Source organism: Hylobates moloch, unplaced genomic scaffold (genome assembly GCF_009828535.3).
Source record: "Hylobates moloch isolate HMO894 unplaced genomic scaffold, HMol_V3 SCAFFOLD_6, whole genome shotgun sequence".
In the NCBI taxonomy this organism is placed as follows: Eukaryota; Metazoa; Chordata; class Mammalia; order Primates; family Hylobatidae; genus Hylobates; species Hylobates moloch.
Genome location: NW_026652281.1, coordinates 125,632,950 through 125,659,254, shown reverse-complemented (window position 1 = coordinate 125,659,254; position 26,305 = coordinate 125,632,950). Strand labels below are relative to the sequence as shown.

The 26,305-nt window shown below is 40.7% G+C and overlaps 1 protein-coding gene across 3 annotated transcripts in view; it reads left to right on the top strand.

Annotated features, from left to right (window-relative positions):
• HTR4 (5-hydroxytryptamine receptor 4) overlaps positions 1-26,305 on the top strand; it is a 187,270-nt gene that overhangs the window by 100,560 nt on the left and 60,405 nt on the right. The window lies entirely within an intron of this gene.

Here is a 26,305-nt window from a genome sequence, read left to right as displayed (position 1 = left end):
AATGCATGTATAATGAGACTCCACTCTATAGCTAGAGATAATGACTCTGGTAAAATTGAACTCATGGCAAGCAAACAGACCCATGGCATGGCGTAGTTGGAAATTTGTGTTTATTAGCTTGTTTACAACAATCTGACTTCAGTACATGAAAGACTTTTAAAGACAGTCAGGATACACGGTATGAAAGTTCATATTATAGGAAATACAATGTAAGGAAGTAGGAAATCTATGGAAATCCTGCTGGGTAACCTGCATATGATCATTGTTAAAATGAGTAGTGAGACTGAAAGTACTACAGGAATTTGGAGAAAGCCAGGCAGGGGAGATGGAGGCAGCTGAGGTAACCTCAAGGCCTGGGTAAAAGCAAGAGTAAGAAAAAGAGCCAGTCAGCCAGGAAAAAAGTGGGAGAAAGTGTAGAATCAACTGTCTGTTGTGGAGAGTTTGCTATGGGCAGCCCTGAGAGAAGGTCTAGAGGTTTCCTTGAAAGGTTTGGCTTCAGATTTATGCCTATGTACTTTTCAAATCAGGAAACTTTTCCTGAGTAGGTATGAGTTGTCACGAAACAGCATGAATTGGTCATTAAGAACCATCTGCTTTAGAATTGAAGAGATTTGGGTTCAAATCCCAGCTTTTAAAATGTTTAGTTCTGGGAATGGCAATAAGTGATTAAGCCTTTCTGAGTCTAAGCCTTTCTTGTCTCTAAAACTTGGGGAGATAGCACCTATTTTATATGACTACAGTTAGGTATAAATTGAATAATCCATTTAAGGCATCACTTTGGCCCAGCTTGTCACAGTACTCCATGTTAGTGGATGTTGTTGTTCATGTCAGTTTCTTGTAACTAGCCATACAACTCATGATCTTTCTCATCAAACTTGCACCTCCTCAGTGAATAGCTGCTCCAACAGCTGCATCATCGAGAAACCAGGTAGTTATTCTAATAGCAGTCTTTCCTCATCTCCTACATTTAAATAATGACAAGTCCTGCTCATTTTCTTTCCTAAAGAGATCCTAGTCTATTTCTCTCTATCATTCATCCAAAGTAATATCATTTCTTGGAGAAATCACTCAACACTTTCCTAATTATTCCCTCCAAATATGTTTTATCCCCTCCCCATCCATTTGTCACTCACAAGATCAAATAGCCATCTTTTTAAAATGCTGCTCTGATACTGTTGCTCCTTTGCTTAAAACCCTTCAGTGGCTATTCATTGTACTGAAGATCAAAACCAGACTCGTACAGGGTTTTTCACCCTCTGTTTCCTGTCCATGTCCCCAGCTTCCCTTCACCCCCTTCCTAACCTCACCTCCAGGCCCGAGTCGCTTTGGCCTTCTTTCTAGTTCTCTAGGGCTCTCTGCTCAGCCACCTGAGGCCTTGGCTTTTCCCTCTGCCTGAAAACCTCCTCTGCCCCTCCTCTCCTGCATGTCTTTCAGATTTTAGCTAAATCTTCTCTTCTTTGCAGAAGTCTTCGCTGACTCCATCAAAACCATTTTTCTCCTTTGTAGAACTCAGTGTAATTATAGTTAAAATCAAGTCTATACTTTCTTTTTAAATGTCTTTCTATTCCAATGGGAGGAAGCTCAAGGCTACGAACAAGGGCAAGGTCCCTGCCCTCAAAGAACTTGCATTGTTATGGGGAGGTTGACAATTAAACAGTAATTGCATAAATACTTATTTAGGTATTTGGCAAACACGATTGAACAAATGGAGTTGTCAGCACGTTCTCTTTGTACAGTCATGCCAATAATTCCATTTCATTCTCTGACAGTGTATGTCAAAAACTCTAATACCATAAGTAAGATATCAGATGCGGTTTCTTTTGTTTTATTTTCCTTGGGGAGCTTGGGGATCTTGCCTCCATCTTGTCTCCAGCTTTCCCTGTCCCAAGAGAATTCTCTCATAGTGCTGGAGGGTCCATCCTGAACATTACAGGGCAATGTTTAGCCTGGAAGAGTATGGTTTTATTTATCATCTAGCTCTGTTTTTGCTGTGTCCTTCCCATCCTAACAGTTTGGTTCACCTGGGCTGGGCCAAAGCACAGAGTGAATGTCTCAATGAGGTGTGATGTCCTTGTTAGCCCTGTTATTCCTGGCAGTATGCCATGTCCTTCTCTCTAGAGCTGCTACAAGTCTTCTGGGATCAATCATAAGGGGTAGTTCCTTTGAGCAAGAGGGCTCACTTTGATTTGTAACTCCTCTCAGATGGCAGACTCCTGGATCAAAGCAAAATGTAGGACTCCTTTAGTACTACAAAATGCATTTTCCCAACTCCCATTCTCAGCTCACTGTGCTTCCTGATGCTTTCAGAATTGAATTCTGTTAATAAGAATTTATTGCCTCCTTAAAAATAATTTCCAAAACGTAATTAAAATAAATGCACCATATAGTATGGGTCATAGGAGATCAAAAACTGCTTTAAAAGCTTTAGAGTACAGTTGATTTTTTTTAAGATCTAAAGTTCTGTGGTGAATAAAAACTAACCAAGTAGTCATGATGGAGTATTAGTTTTAAAAGTGAAATATAAGACAGCCATTGAAAACCATGAGAAATAATGACGTGTGTTGTCCTAGAAAGATATCACTGGTGTATTATGTTGGGGGAAAAAAAAGCAAGTGGCAGACTCTAATGCTTAGCATAATTCCACTTTTGTAAAATAAATATAGAGATGCGTGTATCTGGGTGTACATGAGTGTGTGTGGAGAGAGAGAGAAAGAGAGAGGGAGAGAGAGAAAGAAAGAGGGAGAGATTGAGAATGAAAAAGAAAGAACATGAATGAATTTTCACCAAACCATTAACAGGTGGTTATTTGAGGGGTAGGGCATACGGTGTAGTGCTGGCCAGAATGGATGGTCAGTTGAACTGGGGTTGGGGGCCTTCACTTTTACTAATTTCTGTCATACACATTTTAAACTTCAATTTTCCCTTTGCTAGAAAGGTAACCTTCTCAAATGCAAGTCCATCCACAATAGCCTTTTAGCTGAAAATGTTGCTAGAATGGCACATTCCTCAGTTCTCTGAGAACATTCTGCTTCAGTTCTGGGAGTTCCCTCTGAGGTCAGAACAAGCCAGGGAGCATGGAAATCTTCCTGACCAGTGTGTTCTCTCTGCTTTCTCATCAAACACCCTCGCTTCTCCCTCTAAGGGAGCCCTCACCATCTCTTACGGGGTGCATCACTCTCACATTGGTCTTGGTTAACCTCCTCCTTGTTCACAAGCTTGCATTTGATTTTTTTCTAACAGTCCCTTTTCTAATCCTCACAGACTTTTTAAGTCACAATATTAATAATACCTGAGCATTGTCAAAAATGCCATCAGTTCACAAGTAGAACATAATGTCCCCAATTCTTTCAATATCCACTTCCACCGCTGCATAACCTGAGGTAACCACTGTAAATAGCAACTGCCTATAAATGCCAGTGATTTCATGTGTAATAAGCAGACCTATTTGAATGTATTTTGAGTTTATGATATATGCCAGTGAGTTGCCTGAATGTAATGTTTTTACCAACTTGCTTATTGGATGATCTGTTAGCAAGGTTTCTTTCAGCAGCGTGCGGCAGATAATAAATTGATCGTTCAAATAACCGAAAAGTCTGGCTTCAGACATGGCTGTCTACAAGGATTTGAACAATGTCATTTAGTCTAACTTTGCCCCTCTCTAACTCTGTTTCCCTCTCCTTTTTGTCTCCATCTTGCCTTCTTGTTCTCCCTGTTTACTTCCCTCTCTGTTTCCCTATGTCTATTCCTCTCTTTCTATCTGTCCCTCTTTGTCCCTGTGCTGTCCATCAGCTCTGGTTTCTTGTTAGATTTTTTTCTTAGGCTGGGTTCTTCCACCAAGAAAGAAAAATAGACACAGGCAACAAATCTTAAACCATCCTTAACACGTGAGTCCATAAGACGAGAAACCTAAGTGCTGTTTTTCATGGAAGAACTTTTGTTGGCTTTGCTTGAGTCAAACACTCTTCACTTAACCAGTCACTGTGGTGTGGAGATGACACATCCTGGTTACTGGGCAGAGGTCAGGCACCATGACTCCCAGCTTTACCAAAAACATATAGTGTGAAGAAATGGCAGTTCTCACTGGAAAGATGGGTGTTAGGCAGACAAGAAGAGGAGATACCAATTCCCCTTAGGCTGGCCAGATCCTACAGGTATCTTTAGGGAGCCTCCACAACAAAACAGAGGTATATCATCCCCAATTCCTCCCTATATTAGGCCAAATATTTCTAGATCCTTCTGCTGGCCTCATAAGCCATACTTTTCAGACTTTTAACCATTTTTATCCCCTTTCTCTGAACATGCTGTACTTTGTCCTTTACTTAGCATCAAATGTAATTCCCTTTTTTAAAAAAAGTCAATTTCACTTCATTGACGATAGCATTCTCTATAGTACTGCAAGATTCTTTTTTGGATACATCCAGCTGAATTGTCACCCTTCCTCTGCACAGCTCGAAAATCTGATGTGTTTTATTGGCAAAATTCTCCAACAGTTTCTTGGTCTCCGATCCTCTTTTAAACAGGTTTACTTGTAAAACATACAATTCTTACTTCAAGGTTGCATGTTTAATCTTGTGCTGGAGATAAATGTATCTGCATTTCTTAATGATCTCCCTGGAGTATAATTCAATTTTGTAATGTATAAATGAAAAGTGTCTGTCATCGTGAACTGTGTCACACAATTACATTTGTTTTCCCAATAGGATTGAAATGCATTTCATAAGGAAAATATATTAAAAGTTTATCCTTCTCACATACTCTTTTAGGGCAGGTTCAGGCTTTGTACATAATATTTGTTGAGTCGAATTTCATGCCAGAGGGTTTGAACTGTTATTTTTATATTCATTTCATCAAACATCTATGGAGTGCTTACTAATTACTATGAGTTGTTCTGGGCATTGTAAATACAGTGGTGAATGATCAGAAAAACTCTGAATCATGGAACTTTTTGTCTAGTTGGGAATACAGAGAGTAAACAGATAATTACAGTAAAATGGGTGACCATTTAATACTATAAGGAGAAGAAAAAAAAAGCTATTGGAGTCTGCTAAGTTGCAATCTCCAAAGCAGGGTAGGCTCCTGAGGAAGCGATGCTGATGCTGGGATCTGCAGGTGCTGTGGGTATCAGTAGGGGATAGGGAAGTTGGTGAGGCCAGGGGAGTGGCTGCTCCTGAAAACACATGTGAAAACCCCCAGGAAAGCCCTTGTTAACTAAAAGCTAAATTCTTAGCTCAGCTTGCACTGCTTTTCCAATGTGTTCTCAGTCTGATTTTCCTACCTCAACTCCTACCCATGAGTGATCTGTTATCGTTCCCTGAATATGATATGTTTCCTCATAACTGCATGTTGCTACCTGTGCCTTGGGTTTCTTTTATTTTTCTGGCAAACATCCACCTTTCTTCAATACTCAGATAACACGTGTCACCTTCTCCAATGACTGGTGGGCTTCATTCATAAAAATTTGTCATTTCTTCCTCTGAGCTCCCATGGAATATTGAATCGAAGCATCGTGGTTAATAGAAGGTTCTTAGTATGTGCATCTCAATAATTGTTTGATTTGTCTGCCTTGCTCTAGAATATAAAATTCTTGAGAGTAGGACTTATCTATTCGTGTGTTTTTCTTTCTGGAACATAATAGCTGTTCCATGCACGTTTGGCTGAGCATAGAATGCTGAGATGTGACTTGTGGTTGTTTGCATGACTCTGGGGTTGGTTTCTCTGTCCTCATAGAACTCTTAATATAGAAAGTGGCTAAGAATGAGACCTGAGGTGCTAGGCTGCTTAGATTCAGTCACAGCTTGACTGGTTGTCAAGTGTGTGATCTTGGAGAAGTGACAAAGGTTTTCTGGACTTTGTCTTATCTGTAAAAATTGTGTTATTAATAGAAAATCCCTTCCCTTCTCTTTTAGGACTTGTGAGGAATAAATAACTGAGTGTTTATTATTCAGTTAATAAACTGAATAATTCATAGACCAGTGCATGGTACTTGGTAAGTGTTCAATTAATGTTAGCCACAAGGACTATTCCATCATTGTTTTCCTCTCTAAATGCAAATTCCTAGTGGTAGCGAGGGCCTTCCCAGACACTGATAGTCATCTTGTTCTTTCTGACTCATAGCTGAGTGCCCTTGAAGGCTAGATCCTTAGCCTTCCAGCCCAGAGTATGTCCCTCCTTTCCTTTGGAAACCTCATTTATCCCGTGGCTTCACTTGCACCTCTGCTCTTGTCTCTCCCTCACCCCTTTCACACACTGGGCTCTGGGGTTCTCTCTCTGTCTGCTCAGCATCTTGCCTTAAACATCTTTCTGTTTTCTCAAACCTCAGTGTGCTCTAAGTAGACATTTTTGTTGTAAACTAATACTATATCCTCTTCCACATTGTATATTGAAGGTGAATCTATTAGTTATCTTTCAGACATTGAAACACAATTTTTTGAAGTCATCTTTTACTTACCTCCCATGATCAGCTGGATGCCAAATCACACCTATTTTTTATAAATATCTTTTTTAAAATTTTTATTTTATAAAAATTATGTATTTTATATATATATATAAAATAAAACCTAAAATTTTATTTTAGGTTTGGATGTATATTTGAAGATTTGTTACATAGTTGAACTGTGTCACAGGGGTTCGTTGTATACATTATTTCATCACCCAGGTATTAATAAACCCAGTACCTAATATGATTTTCTGCTCCTGTCCCTTCTCCCAGCCTCCACCCTCAAGTAGACCCAATGTCTTTTGTTCCCCTTTTTTGTGTTCATGAGTTCTCATCATTTAGCTCCCATTTATAAGTAAGAACATGCAGTATTCGGTTTTATCCTTCTGCATTAGTTTCCTAAGGATAATGGCCTATAGCTCCATCCATGTTCCTGCAAAAGACATTATTTTGTTATTTTTCATGGCTGCATAGTGTTCCATGGTGTATATGTACCACATTTTTGTTATCTAATCTGTCATTGATGGGCATTTAGATTTATTCTATGTCTTTACCATTGTGAAGGGTGCTACAATAAACATTTGGGTGCATGTGTCTTTATGGTAGAATGATTTATATTCCTCGAGTATATACTGAGTAATGGGATTGCTGGGTCAAATGATAGTTCTGCTTTTAGCTCTTTGAGGAATCACCATAGTGCTTCCACAATGGTTGAACTAGTTTACACTCCCTCCAACAGTGTATAAATGTTCCCTTTTTTCCTCAACTTCGCCAGCATGTGTCATTTTTTGACTTTTTAATAATAGCCATTGTGACTGGTGTGAGTGGTATCCCATTGTGGTTTTGATTTGCATTTCTTTAACGATCAGTGATATTGAGCTCTTTTTTATATGCTTGTTGGCTGCATATATGTCCTCTTTTGAAAAGTGTCTGTTCATGTCCTTTGACCATTTTTTAATGGGGTTGTTTGACTTTTTTATTGTAAATTTGTTTAAGTTCCTTATAAATGCTGGATATTAGACCTTTGTCAGATGCATAGTTTGAAGATATTTTCTCCCATTCTGTAGGGTCTGTTTGCTCTGTCGTTAGTTTCTTTTGCTGTGTAGAGGTTCTTAAGTTTAGATCCCACTTGTCAATTTTTGCTTTTGTTGTGATTGCTTTTGGTGTCTTAGTCATGAAATCTTTGCCTGTTCCTATGTCCAGGACGGTATTACCTAGTTTCTCCTCCAGAGTTTTTATAGTTTTTGTTTCACATTTGAGTCTTTAATCCATCTTCAGTTGGCTTTTGTATATGGTGTAAGAAAGGGGTCCAGCTTCAATCTTCTGCATATGGCTAGCCAGTTACCCAGCACCATTTATTGAATAGTGAATCTTTTCCCAATTGCCATTTTTGTCAGCTTTGTCAAAGATTAGATAGTTGTAGGTGTGTGGTCTTATTTCTGACCCTCTATTCTGCTCCACTGGTCTATGTTTCTGTTTTCATACCAGTACCATGCTGTTTTGGTTACTGTAGCCCTGTAGTATAGCTTGAAGTCAAGTTAGGTGATGCCTCAGCTTTATTCTTTTTGCTTAGGATTGACTTCACTATTTGGGCTTTTTTTTTTTGGTTCCATATTAATTTAAAAATAGTGTTTCTTCTACTTCTGTAAAGAATGTTTTGGTAGTTTGATAGAAATAGCATTGAATCTGTAAATTGCTTTGGACAGTACATCCATTTTAACAGTATTCATTCTTCCCAGCTATGAACATGCAATGATTTTCCATTTCTTTGTGTCATCTCTGATTTCTTTGGTCAGTGTTTTGTAATTCTCATTGTAGAGATCTTTCACCTCCCTGGTTAGGTGTATTCCTGGTATTTTATTCTTTTTGTGGCAGTTGTGAATGGGATTGCCTTCCTGATTTGGCTCTTAACTTGGCTGTGGTAGGTATATAGGAATGCTAGTGATTTTTGTACATTGACTTTGTATCCTGAAACTTTGCTGAAGTTGTTTATCAGCTGAAGGAGCTTTTGGGGCAATACTCTGGGGTTTTCTAGATATAGAATCACGTTATCTGCAAAAAAAAAAGGGTAGTTGCACTTCCTCTCTTCCTATTTGGATGCTCCTTATTTCTTTCTCTCGCCTGATTGCTCTGGCTAGGACTTCCAATACTATTGGAAGAGAGAGGGCATTCTTGTCTTGTGCCATTTTTAAAGGGGAATGATTCCAGCTTTTGACATTTCGTTATGACGTTGGCTGCGAGTTTGTCATAGATGGCTCTTATTATTTTGAGGTATGTTCCCTCAATACCTAGTTTTTTTTGAGAGTTTTTAACATAAAGAGCTACTGAATTTTATTGAAAGACTTTTTCTGCTTCTGTTGAGATTATCATGTGGTTTTTGTCTCTAGTTCTGTTTATGTGATGAATCACATTTATTGGTTTGTGTATGTTGAACCAACCTTGAATCCTGAGGCTGAAGCCTACTTGATTGTGGTGGATTAGCTATATGATGTGCTGCTGGATTCAGTTTGCAAGTAATTTGTTAGGGATTTTGCATTGATATTCATGTAAGGATATTGGCCTGACTTCTCGTTGTTGTTTCTCTGCCAGGTTTTGGTATCAAGATGATGCTGGTCTCATACAATGGGTTGGGGAGGAGTCTGTCCTCCTCAATTTTTTGGAATAATTTCAGTAGGAATGGTGCCAGGTATTCTTTCTACGTCTGGTGGAATTAGGCTGTGAATCCATCAGGTGTGGGCTTTTCTTGGTTGGTAGGCTATTGCTGATTTAATTTCAGAGCTAATTATTGGTCTGTTCAGGGAATCCGTTTCTTCCTGGTTCAGTGTTTGGAGGGTGTATGTGTCCAGGAATTTATCCATCTCTTCTAGGTTTTCTAGTTTGTGTGCATAGAAGTGTTTGTAGTAGTTTCTGATTAGTTTTATTTCTGTGGGATCAGTGGTAGCATCCTTTTTGTCATTTCTAATTGTGTTTATTCGGATCTTCTCTCTTTTCTTCTTTATTACTTTAGCTAGTATCCTATCTATCTTCTTCATGTTTTCAAAAACCTAACTTCTGGGTTCATTGATCTTTTGAATGTTTTTTGTGTCTTGATTTCCTTCAATTCAGTTCTGATTTTGGTTATTTCTTGTCCTCTGCTATTTTGGGGGTTGATTTGTTCTTGCTTCTCTAATTCTTTCGGTTTTGATGTTAGGTTGTTCATTTGAGATCGTTATAACTTTTTGATGTGAGCATTTAGTGCTATGAATTTCCTCTCAATACTGCCTTTGCTGTGTCCCATAGATCCTGGTATGTTATATCTTTCTTCTCATTAGTTTCAAAGAACTTCTTGATTTCTGCCTTAATCTTATTACTTACTCACACATCATTCAGGAGCATATTGTTTAATTTCCATGTAATTGCATGGCTTTGAGTGATTTTCTTAGCCTTGACTTCTATTTTTATTGCATCGTGGTCTGAAAGTGTGTTTGATATGATTTTAGTTCTTTTGCATTTGTTGAGGATTGTTTTATGTCCAATTATGTGATTGATTTAAGAGTATGTGCCATGTGGTGATGAGAAGAATGTATATTCCGTTGTTTTGGGGTGGAGAGTTCTGTAGAAGTCTATCAGGTCCATTTGGTCAATGTTGAGTTCAGGTCCTGAATATCTTTGTTAATTTCCTGCCTCAATGATCTGTCTAATGCTGTCAATGGAGTGTTGAAGCCTTCCACTATTATTGTGTGGGCACTTTTGTCTCTTTGTAGGTCTCTAAGAACTTGCTTTATGAATCTGGGTGCTCCTGTGTTGAGTGCATATATATTTAGGATAGCTAGGTCTTGTTGAATTGAACTCTTGGCAATTATGTAATGCCCTTCTTTGTGCTTTTGGGTCTTTGTTAGTTTGAAGTCTGTTTTGCCTGAAATTGGGATTGCAATCCCTGTTATTTTCTGTTTTCCATTTGCTTGGTAGATTTTCCTCCATTCCTTTATTTTAAGTCTATGGGTGTCATTACGTGTGAGATGGGTCTGTTTAAAACAGCATACCATTGGGTCATGCTTTTTTTTTTTTAATCCAGCTTGCCACTCTGTGACTTTTAAGTGAGGCATTTAATCCATTTACATTCATGGTTAATGTTGATATGTGTGGATTTGATTCTGTCATTGTGTTGTTAGCTGGTTATTATGCTGGCTTGTTTGTGTGGTTGCTTTATATATCATTGGTCTGTGTATTTAAGTGTGTTTTTGTATAATCTGGTAGCAGTCTTTCCTTTCTATATTTAGTGCTCCTTTCAAGATCTCTTGTAAAGCAGGTCTGGTGGTAACAAACTCCCTCAATATTTGCTTATCTGAAAAGAATCTTATTTCTCCTTCACTTAGGAAGCTTAGTTTGGCTAGATATGAAATTCTTGGTTGAAGATATTTCTTTAAGAATGTTGATTATAGGACTACAATTCTTTCTGGTCTGTAGGGTTTCAGGTGAGAGGTCTGCTTTCAGACTAATGGTGTTCCCTTTGTAGGTGACCTTCTCTCTCTCTCTCTCTAGCTGTGTTTAACATTCTTTCTTTCATTTTTATCTTAAAATATCTGATGATTACGTGTCTTAGGGATGGTCTTCTTGTGTAGAATCTTGCAGGAGTTCTCTGTATTTCCTGAATTTGACTGTTGGCCTCTAGCAAGGTTGGGGGCGTTTCCGTAAGTCATTTTCTGAAATACGTTTTCCAAGTTGTTTGCTTTCTCCCCATCCCTTTCAGGGATGCCAGTGATTTGTAGATTTGGCCTCTTTTCATAATCCTATACTTCTCAGAGGTTTTCATTATTCCTTTTAATTATTTTGTCTTTATTTTTGTCTAACTGTCTTATTTTAGAGAGACAATCTTCAAGTTCTGAAAAAGTTTCCTCAGCTTGATTTATTCTGCTGTTAATATTTGTGACTGCATTGAGAAGTTCTTATATTGTGTTAGCTCTGTCAGATCCATTACGTTCTTTTTTTATACTGGCTATTTCATCCTTCAGCTTCTGTATCATTTTATTGTGTGTCTTGGTTTCCTTGGATTGGGTTTTGCCATTTTGCTGAATCTTGATAATCTTCATACCTATTCATATTCTGAATTCTATTTCTGTCATTTCAGCCAGCTCAGCCTGGTTAAGAACTCTCATTGGAGAACTGGTGCAGTCATTTGGAAACATAACAACGCTCTGGTCATTTGAGTTACCAGAGTTTTTGCACTGGCGGTTTCTCATCTCTGTATGTGGGTATTCCTTTAACTGCAGTGTAGATTGAGTACAGTCAATAGACTCCTTTCCTGCCTGTTTTCACAGGGCCAAGGCATTGTGTACAGTCTTTATTTGAAGCTGACTTCTTGTCTTTGGTTTCAGAGGTGGGTATGTAAATGAGATATTTTTGATGTTTAAGCTTTGAGGTGTGGTCCTGTGGGTGGCACTTAAACATATGGTCAATTGGTAGACTCTTGCTCAGTTGTGTGGCTCCCCTGTTTCCTCACAGTTGCAGCTGTGTTCCTTCTAAATGCTCTGAAGGTGTGGGTTCCTCTCCCCCTTACATGCTGGCTGTAGATCATGGCTTGGAAGTCCTGGGCTGCCCACTGTAGCTCTGGGGCAATCTCAGTATTCATTTTCCTTCCTCCACTTGGAGGCAGCAGAGGAAGGGACCTTAATAGTGGTTGTGGACAAGGGTCTTTTCCTTGTCTCTTGGAGGCTCCACCCCAGAGAGATTGAGGTCAGGAATTGCTCAGTGCAGTCAGCCCAGGCTGAAGGGTATGTGCTGGGGCCCCAGTTAGGGGTTACCTCTCTGGCGCAAGCAGAAGGAGTAGGTGGCACCCATGAGAGATGGTCTGGCCTTCTCTCCTTGGGTCAAGGAGCAGCTTGTTGGAGGTGTAGAGAAGGCACTTAGGGTCTTTGCTCCTTCATTAGTCCAAGGGTAGCAAGGGCAGTTCCACTGCAGAGGCAGTGGCAGAGATGCTTTCAGTTGTCTCTGGAGTCTCTGTCCCGGGAGGTCCTGAGTTGCTACTGGCTCAATACCTCTGAGAGGGGATGGCTGGAGGCCCAGGCCTGGAGGACCTGCCTGGTGAGGAGATATGGGAACAGGCACCCACTTAAGTCTGGCTACTTTAACATAGGGCTACTGCAGTATGCTGGAGGCCTGCTCCAGTCACTAGTCACCTTGGATTTCCCACTACTTTGAGGTATCAAGAATGAAAAGTGCAAAACAGCAAAGATGGCAGCCTGCCCCTCACTCTGGGAGCTCCATCCCAGGAAGGTACATACCTGTTACCAGCCCAAATGCACCTGTTAAAAGGTGGCCAGGGACCCCAGCTGGAAGGTTTTGCCTAGTGAGGAGGAATGGGGTTGGAAATTCACTTTAAGAAGGAGTCTGGCTACATTTTTGTTGAGTAGCTGTGCTATGCTGGGGATTTGCTTTAGGCCCCAGCCATCTCAGACTCTCTAAAGCCCAAAGGGTAGAACAGCTAAGCCACCCAAATAGCAAAGAAGACATCGCACCCCTCCCTCTGGGAGCTCCATCCCAGGGAGCTTCTGTTGGCCAGAGAGCCCCAGCAGGGGTGGCTGGAGGCCCCAGTTAGAAGGTCATGCCCAGTGAAGAGGAACAGGATCAAGGCCCACTTAAAAAAGCAGTCTGGCCACGTTTTCATAGAGCAGCTGTGCTGTGCTAAGAAACAGCTTCTGCCCGCGGTCAACTTGGACTCGCCAAAGCCCAAAGGCTAGAACGGGTAAGTCACCCAACAGCAAAGATGGCAGCCCACCCCTTCCACTGGGAACTCTGTCTCAGGTAGGTGCAATGCTGCTATCAGTGGCTGGCTGGAATTCCAAGCCAGTAGGGCTTATCCTGTGAGGTACTGTGGTAGTGGGGCCTGCAGACTGTTGCTGCTCAGCCCCCTGGATTCATGCCCCTTTCTAGGGGTATGTACAGGGATCTAACTTTCTGCTTTGCCAGAGTTGCAGCTACTTTTGCCAGGATGCACAGGAAGTCCAGGTATCTAGGGCTCCCAGGTCTCTGCATGTGCCTGTGCAGCTGCTCTGAAAAGATTCCATGTAGCTCTATGTGTCAAACTGAAGGCTCCCGTCGAGTGGGTTCACAGGGGAATCTCCTGACCCAAGGGTTGAAAACATCTATGGCAGAATCATGGGTTCCAGGGGTCGCACATTCATTCACTACTTTCCTGGGCAGGGGAGGTTCCCCTGGATCCATGTCACTCCCAGGAGGGCCGACATCCTGCCTTGCTTATCTTCATTCCCTGTGGTCGAGTTGCTTCCTTGAGTAGTCCCAATACGTGTATGTGGATGTGCCAGTTGAAGGTGCTGTATTTACTCACTTCTTTCATTCCTCTCCATGAGAGCTATGCACACTAGCTGCTTCTAGTCTGCCATCTTGGCCACTTCCTATAAATATCTTTGAAATATATCTTCTTCTTCATTCCTTCTTCCCATCCCATTTCTGGATTACTGTAATAGCTCCCGAGTTATTCTTCCTGTATATTACCTTATCTGTCAGGTTCATCATTAAATATGTCTTTTTCTTGTGTATTCTCAGCTCATAAAGCTTCTAGGCCACTGCATGGTCTTCTCCTCTTACTAGATAGAGTCACTTTTGTCTAGCCTTGTCCCACTTACCAGTGTCACCAAGGCATAGACTTCAGCAGATGTGGGTTTAAGACCCACTTCTACCATAACCTAGTTGTATGATCTTGGGTAAGTGGATTCAACTCTCCAAGCCCCAGTTTTCTCATATTTGAAATGAGGATGAGTGCTGCCTTGCAGAGTTCCTTTAGAAATTAGATATAACATAGAATAAACTTCCTGCTATATAGTGTGCCTTCAATAACTGAATGGTGTATGTAGCAGGAATAGTAGTAGTTGTAGCAGGAGAAAAGAATGTGGACAATTACAATATAGCTAGGAAAATACTGTGTTACAGATACACACAAGGTACTGTAAAAAACCAGAGTAGAGGTGGAGAACCATTCACTGATTTTTGAGGGCCAGAGAGGACTTTACAGGGAAAGTGACCCCTGAGCTGAGTCTCAATGAGTCAGTGGAACAGTCAGTATCTGCTGCCAGATTTATTAATTAGCATATGCTATGAAATAATACTTTGGTAACCTCTATGTGTGTCCAGTAAGCCTCTGCCAAGATGTTTTTAGATGACATTTTTGGCAGGCTATTATTTTTCCTGTAGTCTGTTATAAAATGCCTTTCTAGATGGCTGACACTCCCTTTCTTACAAATTTTATTATCATGAAGGTAAAGAATAATTTTTTTTTTTTTTTTAGGTGGCGTCTCACTCTGTTGCCCAGGCTGGAGTGCAGTGGCAGGATCTCATCTCACTGCAACCTCCGTCTACTGGGTTTAAGCAATTCTCCTGCCTCAGCCTCCCGAGTAGCTGGGATTGCAGGTGATCGCCACCACACCTGGCTAATTTTTGCATTTTTAATAGAGACGAGGTTTCACCATGTTGGCCAGGCAGGTCTGAAACTCTTGGCATCAAGTGATCCACCCGTCTTGGCCTCTCAAAGTGCTGGGATTATAGGCATGAGCCACTGTGCCCACCCACAGAAGAATATTTAAGAGAGGAACATAATAAACATTAAATCTGAAGATTGCTCATGGGATTATAATTCCTGCAAGGGCCCAACCTGATGTCCTCCAGATTGCTGACAGAAAGGAGTCTCTCTCTGTCCCCTTACCCCTACAGTTTTTCCTTCCTGGAACCCACAGTTCTGCCTCTGCTTTTGGCTAATTCCTCAGCCCCTCTTCCTGTCTCCAGCTCCTGGTGAATACCTCTGCTGGGTCTTCCTCATTGATCCTCCAGGATCAGTGAGGATCAGTGACAAAGCTTGCCAAGCCTGGAGACCACAGGGAAGAGGCCTTTAGTTTTTTCTTAAAGCTACTACTGCTCTTCTCTCTTCTCCACCTCCTCAAAGGGGGAACAAGGGGAACTAAAATATAACAAAAAGAATTACTAAGAACAGAAACACAAGTTTCTTCATCCAGAGCTCTGCTACAAAAATGTATTGAACCACCTTTTGCTAGGAGGACTGCTATTCAACCAGTGAACCCCACAGCTACCCCAAGCTATACATGTTTACCCTGTTGTTATCTATTGGCATGTAACATCTACATCAAAACTCAGCAGCTTAAGCGACAATGTATGATTACTAAATCTTACATGTAACCAACTCCATTGCACACAGCAAATATGGTCTTAATGCTTTCGTTTGCCTTTAGAGACCAATTCATTCACCTTTATATTTCTTAGAATCAACTGTTAGGGAAAGATGTTGAACCAAGTGGCTTTTTATTATTTGTTAAATAATGTAGAGCTCATAATTCCAAAATATATTTGAGTCTGTTTATAATAATATGTATTAAACAGATATTTATGTGCCAAGAACTTCCGGTGTTTTAAATATATTATTTCATCAATTCTCACAGTGAAGGAGAGGCATATTTGGAGGTAGACATAATTATTCTAACTTTTAAGATGAGGAAACTGGATCTTCTTGAGGTTAGTAACTGATTCTAAGACCACAGAGCTACTAAGTAGTTAAGGCAGGGAAAGTTGGTACCCAATTGTGAAGACATGAAGTTGACTGCTACTATCTCCTCCAATTCTGACAGTCTAGAATTCCAACTTATTATCATTGCTTCTTGTGCCTTTTCTGTCGTTGGGAGGGCAGGAAGTGAGGAGGTAGAATTTTCCTTAATTGCAGAAGGAGCACGGAAGGGATTAGCATGGAGCTTAAAATACATGGCTGCCTACTAAGAGTTGTCAAAGTAAATTGTGTCCCCAGAGACATTTAAAAGCAATTTGATCACACATTTGCACATGGCTGCGGTGGGAGAAGCTGGTGGCTGGTCTACAAAAGCGGATTTTAATGGAGTTTTATGAGCAATACTTTTGAAATGTTTTGCATAAGAAATTACTTTGTAAATATCCTTGCTTCATTTTAGTTAATCCTGGCCATCTGGAACCTCACTCATCATTTGAACATTCATTTAACTACTTTGTAAAAGTTTTCTGGTTAAGGAAGAATGGGAGATACCCAATGGAAGGCTGGAGAACAAATCTTGCTGATTCATGTATTCCTGAGATGAGACAATTACTTTTCCTGTTAAACACTGTCCACCTAGCATATGAATCAACAACTCCTTCTCTTGACTTCCTTTTAATTCAGCTTCTTTAGAAAAGCACACAGCAATATTGATTACAATTTTTTTCCAGCTTAAAAATCTTTTGGTAACTCCTCCTAGCCTAACATTCAAAACCTCTAAGACAATGGTTCTCAAAGCGTGGTCTCCAATCCACTAGCAACAGCATCATCTGGGAACATATCAAAACTGCAAATTATTGGGCCCCACTCCGGACCAACCAGCAATCTGTGTTTCAACAAATCCTCTAAGTGATTCTGACAGATGATACAATTTGAGAACCACTGCTCTGAGACGTGCCCCAGTCAGTCTTTTTAGGCTTGTTTTTATCTACTTCCTTGTGAACACCCTACAATTTCATTAACTTTACTCTTATGTTTATAGGGCTATATAGATATAGGAATATACATTTATGGGTATGTATTTCATATATATAATTTCTCTCTTCAGGCCTTGGCCATGCTGTCTGCAGCACCTAGATTACACTTTCTCCTCTACCATCCTGATCCAGTCTCTAACATTTGATTTAAAAAAACATTGAAGAAAGCCTTTCCCCATCCCTCTACTAGATATGCCTGTTCACATCTCCAAAATCTGGTAACATATTTTAATGGAATTTATTGTACTTGGTAGTGATTGAGAGTTTATTACTTTTTAAAAATCCAGTTTGTCAGTATCCACAATATATCTGGCATTGTACTAGCCATCATGGACACAAAGCAGAACAAGGCAAACATTGCTGCCCTCATGGAACTTATACATCAGTTGGGGGACAGTTTTCCCACCTCCTGTCCTAGATCATTTTCTTTTTTAGGGGCACAGGTGTCCTGTGCTTATGGGTATCCCCTAGGCTATACTAAGTTATGGTGAGCAAAGTGGAAGGCAATGCAGTGGTTTTTTGTCCATATAGGATGCACCAGAACATAGTGCTGTCCTTGTGGCACCCCACTCTTAAGAGATAATGACATGTTATAGCACATATAGAGGACAAGGAGCTCCACTCCTGCTATTGGTGAAAATCCCCTCATCTAAACCAGGGATCCTCAATCTCAGCACTATTGACATAGACCAGTATTGTTATTGGGGCACTGTAGGATGTTGAGTGGCATTCCTGACCTCTACCCACTGGATGCCAGTAGCATTTCCTTCCCAATCGTGACAACAACAACAACAAAGTCTCTAGACGTTGTCAAATGTCCCCTGGTGAGCAAAGTCACCCCTGGTTGAGAGCAACAGGGAATTTTTTACCTGCAGAAAATAAGACTTCAGAGGGATGTAAAAGCTCTCTTCAGATGTCTCTAGAACCACTATGCAGAAAAAGAATTAGATAGAAATTTAAATTAAGCCAGAGGGAAAAACTGCAAGTTACTGACAATTGATTTTTAGAGGAAACTTTCTTAACTTTAGGATGCCCTTAAGTTTAGAATATACTGCAGTAGGACCTGGTGAATTCCAAATCCCTAGAAAAATTAAGTGGGTTTGGATACACACTTCATTTTAGAGGGGATTTATTAGCCCATTTTCACACTGCTGGTTAATACGTACTGAAGACTGGGCAATTTGCAAAAGAAAGAGGTTTAATGGACTCACAATTCTACATGACTAGGGAGGCCTCATAATCATGGCAGAAGGGGAAAGGCACATCTCACATGGTGGCAGACAAGAGAAGAGAGCTTGTACAGGGAAAGTCCCCTTTATAAAACCAACAGATCTTTTGAGACCATCATTCACCATCATGAGAATAGCATGGGGAACACCCACCCCATGATTAAACCACCTCCAACCGGGTTCCTCCCACAACACATGGGAATTGTTGGAGCCACAAAACAAGATGAGGTTTGGGTGGGGACACAGCCAAACTATATCCTGCCACCTCTGGCTTCTCCCAAATCTCATGTCCTCACATTTTAAAACCAATAATGCCTTCCCAGCAGTTCCTCAAAAGTCTTAACTCACTTCAGTATTAAATCAAAAGTCCACAGTCCAACATCTCATCTGAGACAAGGCAAGTCCCTTCTGCCTATGAGCCTGTAAAATCAAAAGCAAGTTAATTACTTTCTAGATAAAATGAGGGTACAGGCATTGGGTAAATATGGCCATTCCAAATGGAAGAAATTGAGCAAAACAAAGGGGCTACAGGCCCCATGCAAGTCTGAAATACAGTGGGGCAGTAAAATCTTAAAGCTCCAAAATGATCTCCTTTGAATCCATGTCTCACATCCAGGTCATGCTGGTGCAAGAGGTAGATTCCCATGGTCTTGGGAAGCTCCACTGCTGTGGCTTTGCTAAGTACAGATTCCCTCCCATCTGCTTTCACAGGCTGGCATTGAGTGTTTGCAGCTTTTCAAGGTACACAGTGCAAGCTGTTGGTGGATCTCCAGTTCTAGGGTCTGGGGATGCTGGCCCTCTTCTCAGGTCTACCAGGTGGTGCCCCAGTAGGGACTCTGCAAAGGGGCTCCAACCCCACCTTTCCCATCTGCAGTGCTCTAGCAGAGGTTCTCCATGAGGGCCCTGCCTTTGCAGCAAACTTCTGCCTGGGCATCCAGGTATTTCCATACATCCTCTGTAATCTAGGTGGAGGTTCCCAAACCTTAATCCTTGACTTCTGTGCACTCACAGGCTTAACACCACATGGAAGTACCCTCTGAAGCCATGGCCCGAGCTCTGTGTTGGCCCCTTTCAGCCATGCCTGGAGTGGCTGGGACACATGGCGCCAATTCCCTAGGCTGCACACAGTACAGAGACCCTGAGCCTGGCTCACAAAACCATTTTTTTCCCTAGGCTTCCAGGCCTGTGATAGGAGGAGCTGCCACATAGACCTCTAACATGGCCTGGAGATATTTTCCCCATTGTCTTGGGGATTAACATTCAGCTTCTTGTTACTTATGCAAATTTCTGCAGCCAGCTTGAATTTCTCCTCAGAAAATGGGATTTTCTTCTCTATTTTATTGTCAGGCTTCAAATTTTCCAAACTTTTATGTTCTGCTTTCCTTATAAAACTAAATGCTTTTAACAGCACCCAAGTCACCTCTTGAATGCTTTGCTGCTTAGCATTTCTTCCTGATGGTGGAAATTTCTTCCTGGTGGAAATTTCTTCCCAGATACCCGAAATCATCTCTCTCCAGTTGAAAGTTCCACAAATCTCTAAGGCAGGGGTAAAATGCCACCAATCTCTTTGCTAAATCATAACAAGAACCATCTTTGCTCCAGTTCCCAGCAAGTTTCTCATCTCTATCTGAGACCACCTCAGTCTGGATTTTACTGTCTATATGATTATCAGCATTTTGGTCAAAGCCATTCAACAAGTCTTAAGAAAGTTCCAAACTTTCTCACGTCTTTCTGTCTTCTTCTGAGCCCTCTATACTGTTCCAACCTCTGCCTGTTACTCAGTTCCAAAGTCACTTCCACATTTTCAGGTATCTTTTCATCAGCACCCCACTCCTGGTACCAATTTACTGTATTAGTCCATTTTCATGCTGCTGATAAAGACATACCCAAGACTGGGCAATTCACAAAAGAAAGAGGTTCAACGGACTCACAGTTCAATGTGGATGGGGAAGCCTCACAATCATGGCAGAAGGTGAAAGCCATGTTTCACATGGCAGCAGACTAGAGAAGAGAGATTGTGCAGGGAAACTCCCCTTTATAAAATCATCAGATCTTTTGAGACCCAGTCACCATCATGAGAACAACACGGGAAAGACTCACCCCCATGATTCAACCACCTCCCACTGGGTCCCTCCCACAACACATTAGAATTGTGAGAGCCGCAATGCAAGATGAGATTTGGGTGGGTACACAGCCAAACCATACCAGAAAACTTGAGGATTTCATGATTCTCAGCATCCCTCAAGTTCTGAGATTCAGTATGTTTATGTTTTGATTGTTTCCAAAGTGGCTTTTCAATGAGAGAGGCAGCTGTGTGAAACGATAGGAGGTTTATGTCCTGGCTCTTGAGTCAGGCTGCCTGGGCTAGATGCCAGCTCAGTTCTTACCACCTGTGAGACTGGGCAAATTTTGATCACTCCTGTGCTTCCCTTTCCTTATCTGTGAAATGGACATATTTATAGTTCCTGTCTCAAAAGTGTTAGGTTGGTGCAAAATAATCATGGTTTTTGCCATTTTTCTTGATGGCAAAAACCACGATTATTTTGCACCAATCTAACAGTTGTGCAGATTAAATGAGATCAAATGGGCAGAGCCTTTGGTCAGTAAATAAATACTAGCTATTATTGTCAAATCAGCCAGTGCATTTTGCCTTACCTCCCTCCAAAGAACTTGCAAATTTAATTAGCTAATTCTGTCTAGTGGTGGTGTTTATGTGTTGCAGGAATAGTTCGTGATAGGTCAGTTTCCTTTTTGTTATTAACAAGGACATTATAATCCAAATACAGAAACTGAAAATCAACCGCAATATATAAAAGTGAAGTTATCAGATTTCTGTCTAGTCTTATCTACAGACAAATATTAAAATTTTAAGGAAGCACCATTAGTTAATACTAGAACTCAATTTGTATTAATCCCTTTATTCAGTGATGTTTGTTTTCACCTACTTAATTTGCATTCTTGAGTCCAGCCTTCAGAGGATGTTTACTTTTCTAGATTTTTTGCTTGAAAGCAAAGATCAGAAAGACATTGGAAGGATATGAGGTGACTTATTTAGGGCTGCTGCCTCAAGGGTGCCAGGTCTTGGTGTGAATCTTGAGCACATAAAGTTAAGTAGATGCTAGAATTTGAGCTCCAAATAAGAACCTTATGTTCTATACTCAATCCCACTCAAAAATCAAATTATGTTTACTGTAAGACAGAGGACCAGATGGAAGAAAATGTAGAGGTCAAAATGCAAGTAAAACATATACCTAGACATAATTTAGTATTTTTCTTATTCATATCCTTACCTGTCACTAACAATTTACCTAACCTAGTTTAAATTTAAGTAAAATAAAATCCTTTTTCCCCCTTTACTTACTGATAATTTTTAAAAAGGAGATAAAGGATTCTTCCCACCCTTGCCTAACCACCCCAGATCCTGCAAGAGCAACTTTCTACATCTGCGTCTGGGCATGTTTTGATGTATTCCACCTTAGCCCCCTACGAGATGGGCTCATTGTCCAAGCACTTTACTTCTGGCAAGGATTTTCCAGGGAACTGATTGTGTATGTAAAATGTGTAAGGGGGCCGGGTGTGGTGGCTCATGTTTGTAATCACAGCACTTTGGGAGGCTGAGGCGGGTGGATCACTTGAGGCCAGGAATTTGAGACAAGCCTAGCCAATGCAGTGAAACCCTGTTCCTGCTAAAAATACAAAAATTAGCTGGGTGTGGTGGTGCATGCCTGTAGTCCCTGCTACTCAGGAAGCTAGGCAGGAGAATCAATTGAGCCTGGGAGGCGGAGGTTGCAATGAGCCAAGATCACATAAGCACCTCAGCCCAGGCAACAGAACAAGATTCTGTTTCAAATAAAAAAATGTGTAAGGGATTGGTAAAATGTGTACTACATTCACAGTATCCTCCTTTAAGTTGAATTTTAAAAGCAAACCTGTTACTACTATTTAATTCTATATAGCAGCAGCTCCTAGAAATCTAGGTTAAAGCAAATTAAAGCATAGAACATTTGGACAGCAGAATGTAGGGCAATATTGTTGTTCATGGGACGTTCATTATGTCAAGGGAAACTGGCAATAGCCCTGGGCAAGCTAGATTTAGAAAGAAAGGCTTTCATAAAAATGTTATGAGCACCAATATAACCATACATCCTAAAGCCCTCTTTTGTAAATTCTATTATTTTCCCAACATAACCCTCTAAACATCCACATCCATTTATGGAAATCAAAGAATATTCTCAGGTAAGACGTCCTACTTTCTCAAATGTACTTTTTGTCCTGCAAGATATTATTTATTTATGTAAAATATTTTAAATTGTATGGGTACATAATAGTTGTACATACTTATGGGGTGCATGTGATATTTTGATACAAGCATACAATGTGTGTGATCAAATCAGGGTAGCTGGGATATCCATCACCTCAAACATTTATCATTTCTTTGTGTTGAGAGCATTCCAAATCTACTCCTCTAGCTACTTTGAAAGATACAATAAAGATTGTTAACTAAAGTTACCCAATTGTGCTGCCCAAACACTAGATCTTATTCTCACTGTCTAATTGTATTTTTTATGCATTCGCTGACCCCTCTTCATACTCTGCCTACATACTACCCCTCCCAGCCTGTGGTAACCATCATTTTATGATTTACCTCCATGAGATCAATTTTCTTAGCGCCCTCACGTGAGTGACAACATGCAATATTTGTCCTTCTGTGCCTGGCTTATTCACTTAACATAATGTCCTCTAGTTCCATCCATGCTGCTGGAAATGACAGGATTTCATTTTTTATGGTGGAATAATATCCCATCATGTATATATATACCACATTTTCTATATTCATTTATCCACTGATAAATGCTTAGGTTGGTTCTGCACCTTGGTTGTGGTGAATAGTGCCCTATAGGGTACTTAATTTGGCCTTGTGTTTTTGAACTTTTGGATTTTTGTGATGTTGGAGATCCAACCAAAATTTCTGAAATCTGCTCTTTACTTGGCAACATCTTGGCACCTCGTTCTAAACCTCGAAAATTATATTGATTACACAACAAAGATAGGGCAGAATTCATTCTTCATTTATCCCTCTATTGCCTTTTTGGGATAATAGAAGAAAGGATGCCAAAACTTGAGCTATGATCTGAAAGTATATTGAATGAAACAAAAGATATTCTTACTTAAGTATACTATGAAAGATATATCTGGCATTCAAGCCAGTTTTACTTCTCTGTGTGAGGGAGGATACTTTTCTTGCAAGCAAGAGATTGTTGTTAGCCAACTGTATTAGTTTGCTAAAGCTGTCATAACAGGTACCACAAACTGGATGGCTTAGAACAATACACACTTATTGTCTCACTGTTCTAAAGGCTAGAAGTCTGAAATAAAGGTATCAATAGGGCGATTATCCCTCTGGAGCTTGTAGGGGAAGGATTCTTTCTTGCCTCTTCCTGGCTGCTGCTGGTTGCTGGCAACTTTAAGTGTTCCTTGGCTTATGGACGCATCACTCCAATCTTCCATCTTCTCATGGCCACCTTCCTAATGTGCTTATCAGTTTCTGTGTCAAAATTTTTCTTTTCATAAGGACATCAGTCACAGTGGATTCAGGATCACCTTGAAGACCTCATTTTAATTTGATTGCCTCTTTTAAAACCCTATGTCTAAATAAGGTCACATTCCAAGGTTACTGAGAGTTGGGACTTCAACATATCTTTTGGAAGAGGAAGGACACAATTCAACCCATGATACCAGCTTAAGCAAAAAGAGAATTTATTGGAAATATATGAGGCAGTTTATTTAAAGAGAGAGCTAAGGAGTGAGGACTTGATGGGTAAAAGCATGCTGCAAAAGATCCAAGGAGCAGGAATTAATCCCCAGCCCTGCCAGGGGGCTGGCTGCTGCTGGGATAAAAGGCCCTCTGCTGACCTGCCCACCTTCCATCCCTCTGCAGGACATTGAGTCCCAGGAGAAAGTCTGATTGGGTCACCCCTAGGCTAGAAAAGTCACAGCCCCATCATTTGTTTTCCCAATAACACTATAGCAACAGCAAAGAGATAACTCCTGAAGGATTTGAAGTGCTATTAACAAGAGAAAAGAGGAAGGATGTTAAATGGAAAGAAACTTGCCCCCAACGGGAAATCAAGAAGGAAACAAAATTTGAAATAAAAAAAAAAAGAGTATATTTCATCCACTTCAAATTCATCATTAATTCTATGTTAATAATAAACCCCTGATGATTATGAATATCACCGTTCAGAGAAATTTGCTACTCAGATATAATTTGTCTTTCTTGTAAGCCAACAGTATGGAGGGAATCCAGCTAATCATGATTCTTTCAATGACTGAGTTATCTTTAGTTTGATTTTGCGGCCGTGTCAGAATTATAATGGAGACAATGGTTTTTCTGAGCAAGCCACTATCCCATTCTTCGGTTTGTTGTTTCTTGCACTCTGGCCCAGATCAGGATGCCCCACCGAGCTTGCTGGCTACAAGGAGCTTTTAGCACAATGTCGTCAGCTGCTCCTCAATGCCTTGTAGGAAAGGGAGTATTTCTCCTCTCCCTGCTCCTGAGGCACCTGCTCCTCATGCTCCAACACGGGGCTCTCCTCATTCCACCCTCTCTCTCAACCCATCCTACTACCACCTCTTCAAAGAATATAGCCATTGTTATGTTAGTTATGCTTTGAATTAAGAAAAGAAGAGGTGGGAAAAATTAACAAAGTGAACTGCATAAAATGAGGGGTGTATGAGGGTGGTTTATCATTAAATGGTATAAAACCTTAAAGAATAGACTTAGCCTCCAGGCTCTTTTTCCATTTATATTTTGTACTCTCCCAAAGAGAAATAAATGATAGATCTACTGTAGCATTCTGCCTGTTGTGAAATTCCATGCCATGCCTGGGCATGGAACAGGTGATCTCCAAGGCCAGAATAACATGCAGGAATGGTCTAGAAGTTAGAGGCCAGACTGTTGAATGGGCAGGTTGTACCTCTGTCTGGAGGCAGGAAGAAAGCTAGTATCATAGGCAGAACATGGAATCAAAAGAGAGTGAGCACTGTGTCCCAAGAGAGAGGTCAGACACTAATAAATGGAAGTGGGGTGGTCTCATCCAGTAGACAGGAAATGATGGAGCAGGAAATATTCAAAATTTTACATTCTTAGTATCCCAGAAACATTTAAATGGTTTGTCCCAGAAGTGATGCATGTCAATTCTGTTCATGATTCATTGGTCAGGACTAGTCCCTTGGTCCTATCCAGCCATAAAGATGCCAAGAAGTGTACGTGTTTGGAAGGAGGAAACTGAGTATCCTTAGCAATAACTAACTCACACTTAGTAATAACTCACACTTGTCAACATGCAAGCTCCAGGTTGTTCACCAACAGGCTCTGATTCAGGAGATCCTTGGGATCTGCATTTTAAAAAGGCTTCCTCAGGTGAGTTTGATTCAGCATGGCAGGGATTGGGGGATGGAGGGGAATCCTTGAACCACAATTAAAAAAAAAAAAAACACTGACTTAGAGTTCCACTTCCATGTAGGCAGGTGATCAAGGGTACGGGGACAAATCTGAGACACAGTGGTTAGAGCCCAGATGTAGAGCTATGCCTGGGTCACCTCAAGTTGTAATCAAATAGATTTCAGTTGCCTGGATACTGAGGCCCAGAGGGCTGGGTAGAGGCTCCTCAATGCACAGGCATCGGGATAGTGTTGGAACAGTGCTAGAAATAGAAAAGACCTTCTGGTGTGTGTGGACCTCCTCCAGATGTTGGGAGATGGAAAGGACTGTGGGGCCAACTGCAGGCAATGATCCTGAGATGTGATCCAAAGCATATATTAATATTTATATTAACAGAAACTCACAGGCCAGTATATCATATTGTATTATATAATCACTTTTCCTTTCCTCTGTTCTTTTCTCCCTTCTCTCTTCCTTCTTTTTCCCTTCCTCTGCCACTTGCTCTCCTCTTTTTACCCTTTATTCTTTCTTTTATTTCCTGATTTTTATTCTCTGCTTCCCCTCCAACTCTTCTCCTCAATGTTTGCTCTTCTCTATCCCTTGCTCCATCCCCTCTTCCTCTCCTCTTCTCTCTCATATATTCTCTTTTCTCTCCCT